The 4,603-nt window shown below is 43.6% G+C and overlaps 1 pseudogene; it reads right to left on the reverse strand.

Annotated features, from left to right (window-relative positions):
- Window positions 1-399: 399 nt before the first annotated feature.
- On the reverse strand, window positions 400-1,327 carry LOC119049941 (40S ribosomal protein SA-like; annotated as a pseudogene).
- Between the last annotated feature and the right edge of the window lie 3,276 nt (window positions 1,328-4,603).

The following is a 4,603-nucleotide window of genomic DNA, read 5'->3' on the forward strand; positions in this document are numbered from 1 at the left end:
TTTTGTTGCTAAAACTTTGTTGTTTTTAAACTTGGTTGTGTGAGAAGGTGCAGTGCTCCCACCTATGCCTCCATCTTGGTGGAAGTCCTGTCTGCTGTTCTTCACTATAAAACTCTTTGAAAGAGTTGGCTCTACTTGTTATCTCCACTTCCCCACCTCCCTTTCTCTCCTCAGTCCACTCCCTTCAGGGTTTTCATATCAGCCACTTCACTGAACTCTCTTTCCGAAGTCATTAATGATCCACATTCCATCAAAGCCAGTGGCCTGTGTCCTTACCTTGCCCATCTTCTCAGCTGCATTGGATGCTATTGGTCATACTCTTACTCTTTATCATTTATTAATTAATTAATTAATTAATTTAGGAACTTTATTTTCCATCAATCTTATTTCCATTTTGTTTCAGATTTTCTGGAAGAACAGCTTAAGACCCCTCAGTGGTTGGTTGTTGCTACCACTGCAGCTGTTCCATTCAGTGGCCTGCACAGAAGGGGCTGAAGATTAGTCTCCAGTGCAGCTGAGGACCCCAGGCTTCAGGAAGAAACTGATGAATAGGCACAGAGGGCACCTGTACCTTCAGACCAGTCAGTGACCTCAGGCTGAGCAGCAGTGAACTTGGGAGCTGGAGCAGTCCATTGACCCTGAAATTCCTCCTTGGTCACACCATAGCCTCTTTAGCAGAGGCCTGCTCTTCCTTCCCAATCTCTTCAGGATCTCCGTAGAAGTAGAGATCAGGCATGACCTCCCATGATTGCTCATGGCAGATGGTGCCGCACATGGTCAGAACTTCCCTGGCCAGCATCCACCACATCAGACACATTCAATGAGCCCCCTTGTTGTTGCAAGGGATGCCAATGTCCACACAGGGCAGAGGAGAGTCGGTGTTACACAGAGGAGTGGCAGGCAGGCTAACATTAGCCAGCTTCGTGAGAGGCTGGTGGTCAGCCCTGGGATTGGTAACCACCAGAGGTCTTGGCCCCCAGAAGACTGCCTGAATCTGATTAGTGAAGATTCCAGTAGTGATGTGGCCAGCAACAGGAGTGGCTGCAGGGGCAGCAGCAAACCTCAGCATAGTTCGCTGGCCAATATCCCTGGATGATATGACACTGGCAGTGGATGGATTTTCAATGGCAACAATGGCACAGGCTGCCAGCACAAGCATCTCCCAGGTTCTCTTCAGATTTACGATGTAGGTGCCATCACTTTTCCTTCTATAGATGTACCCCTTCCTTTGGAAGTTGAGGTTGGTGCTGCCTCTGTGGGTTCCTGCAGCAAGGACTTTGAGGACATCCTCTTCTTTCACTGGCAGGACATCGAGGGCTTTGGACATTGTGAAAGTCTCCCTTTAAGTTATGTGGGGATAGAAAACAATGCTGTATGGGCCCCTCTCTGGGTGGCACAGCATTGGTTAAAAAGGGTACTTGTTCTCTTTAAACAATTTCTCCCCTTTCTAGAAAACCACACTGTCTTGGTTCTCCTCCTACCCAAATGGGGCCCCTGGCAGTCTCCTTTACTCCCTTTTCCTCCCCAACAAAAACTCATTGCAGAGTCCCTGGGGCTTGGTTCTTGGACTCCCTGTCTCAGGTATCTACTTTCTTCCCACAGGTGATCTCAACTGCCAAAAGCAGAAATCACAGCACATACTTCCTGCGCTTAAAGCCTTCCAGTGGCTTTCCATTGCAAGCAGAATAAAATCCAAGATCTCTACTGTGGCCTTCAAAGCCCTACGTGACAGATCCTCTGCCTACCTCTCACTTGTGCAACCTGGGCTGATTTTCTCTGTCCCTTGGCCAGACCATTTGCTCCTGCCTTGAAGTTATTGGATTAGACTGCTTTCTTTCACATCTTTCATTGGCTGTTATAGGAGGCCGTTCTGCATGGCGTGGGCCCAGACAGGACCTGTGTGCCCAAGGATAGGTTCTCCCATGGGGAATCAGGCCTACATTGTATTAAGGCTGCTTTGAGACTTGGTTTTTGCTAACACTCCCTCACCTTGAATTGAGACAGCAAACATTTACTGAATATCTTTTAAAAATTTTTTTATTCATTTATCTTTAGAGGGGAAGCAAAGGAGAGAGGGAGAGAAATATCAATGTATGGTTGCCTCTCCTGGGAACTGGCCTGCAACCCAGGCATGTGCCCTGACTGGGAATCGAACCAAAATCCTTTAGTTTGCAGGATACTCCCCCCACCCCCGCAGGACCCCCCCTCGCAGCATCCCCCCTTCCCAGTCCACTGAACTACACCAGCCAGGGTGCATATCTTTAAAGTAACTTTCCTTTAAAATCTATGCTAAACCTTCCAAGGATGAGTGTATCCAGTTCAACCACTTTTCCCTTTGCATTTGCAAATCTCCTTCTTCTGTGATGTGATTAGCAGCATCCTCTCCTTTGTTTTCTGTAAAAGGTAACCACCTAAAGCGAACCTGTGAATAGTTAATGAGGACCATCATGTAATGTGCCCAGAAAAGCAATAAAAGTTTGTCAAGGCAAGGGTCAGGGTGCTCTCCTCTTGAAAGAGTTGCTGAGGTGCTCTGAGGCGCTCTTCCCTTGAGAGAGTAGCTGTGCCACCCCTTTTTCTCCATAGGACTCAGTTGTCCATGTGAATTTGTCTATCTCATCCACAATGTCGAGGACCCCACAAGCTGGGGTTTGCATCAGGCTATTCCTTGTCATCATTTGGACCATCTGGGTCTTAACTCAAGTGCCACCTCAGAAAAGTCATCCTTGACCACTCCAGATTCAGCAGCTCCCCCTATCACACACTCATATATCTTATCCTATTTATTTTATTCATGTCATTTATTGGTAACTAAACTTTCCTGATTTATGTTTTACAGTTCATTTTCTGACATCAGCATATAAACTCCATGGGAGGCAGGGTCTCTCTTTCTCTTGGTCAGCACTCAGCTTAGTTAAGGTTTTTTGACTTGAAAGGTATGCTGACTTACAGTCCCGCCAGGAATCAGAGTGGGGGATATCTGGACTGTAGAAGACTCCCTTGAGAGTCAGTCAAAGACAGAGAAGGACCCAGTTACATCAGTGGGGTGTGCAGGTAGGAATGGAGAGTTTTGTTGAAGGAACTCTGCCCTTGGTTGTTGGGCATGGCCAGTGTTTTAAACTGATTTTCTTTGTGTGTTGTGACTCTACCAAAACCTTAACAATGTCCCCTCATCCTTTTTGTTGGTTTTCTTTCAAAGGTGTTAACCCAACATCAGTATAACTTTGGACAAACCCTTTGTTCATAGACCTTGGTTTCCCTATCCAGTTTGGTTTTTGGTAGAGAACTCCTAATTTTTCTCTCAGCATTTTATTTCTAATTGCCTGATGTCTCTTTATAGAACCTCAATCTATGCTCTTTCTGAAAATGAATTAATTTAACAATAATTGATAAAGAACTTTTGAAAAGTATTCGTACTTTTAGAACTGTGTCCTAAAATAGTCATAAATTTGAACAGAAATTCATTTGCAACTATGTTCATCTTAGAATTGTAAATAATAATTAAAAAGTCAGAAACAACTTAAATAATCAACAGTAAGAAAGGTTAAGTAAATTCAGGTACTATGTGTTTGAGTATTATAATATTGGAATATATTTGAATATTGGAATAAAAATGCCAAGAACCGTTAGAAATGAATGTTTCCTAAAATATGATAATAAGAAAGAAATTTTATAATTCAATATTAAGTTTTTTTATCATTTCAATCTATAAAATACATATATTCATGGGAAGAAAAGCTGAAGGAAATAGAAATATAACTTAAAATTATCTCTGGGTCATAAGTTAGTCTATTTTTTAATATTTGTTATTATACTTGAAGTCAATGAATATGTAGGTGTTTTTGCAGCCAGTGAATTGCACTTTTAATGAAAAATGAATCTGATTTTGAAGTCAGAGTCTCAGGTTTGTTCCAGTTTAGCTCAGCAAATATTTAATGAAGGCTTTTTATGAGGCAGGTGCTGTGCCATGAGCTGGGAATAAAACCAGGATGAATAAGGCAGAGTCTGCCTAACAGACAGACTCAAAACTGAAACCCTGTGATGGAGGTAATTGCAGGGCACTGAGGGAGCGAGGTGAGGCAGAGGGTGTTTGGGAGGGAAGGGTGAATAGAACATAGAGCTTCAGAAAATGTGTCCTGAAGGTACTGGGTCCTGAGTCTTGTCTCACTTACTTGCTTGCTTGACTTTGGGCCAGTCATTTAGCCTCTCAGTTCTCCATCTGTAAAATGAAAACAGCACCACCAGCCCTGTCCACTAAGCCAGGTTGTGATTTTTGCAGATCATGGCAAGACACTACAGAAAGGCCTTTGGCACCTGACAAGTGCTATCAAGGGCTTACAGACTTCACCTAATGTGAGCAGAAGTAGAAACCTTGATTTAATGATTAACAGAGCAGCAAGGCCTGGGGGTCACTTGGATGACAATTCTCTTGTGTATTGGATGAGGTTGCCACTTCCTTTTTCCTCTGACCCTAGCAGCTATTTTGTAGTGTGTTATTGTTCAAAGAAAGTGGAAAAAGAGCTGATAAGGGGATGAAATGGGACTCTGAGAGATTCTTAGCTTTTATAATGCAGTGTCCCCTCCATCCCCTTCCTGAGTTGACTCT

This window comes from Artibeus jamaicensis, unplaced genomic scaffold, assembly GCF_021234435.1.
Source record: "Artibeus jamaicensis isolate MK-2021 breed Jamaican fruit bat unplaced genomic scaffold, CSHL_Jam_final contig_1284, whole genome shotgun sequence".
NCBI classification, from domain to species: Eukaryota; Metazoa; Chordata; class Mammalia; order Chiroptera; family Phyllostomidae; genus Artibeus; species Artibeus jamaicensis.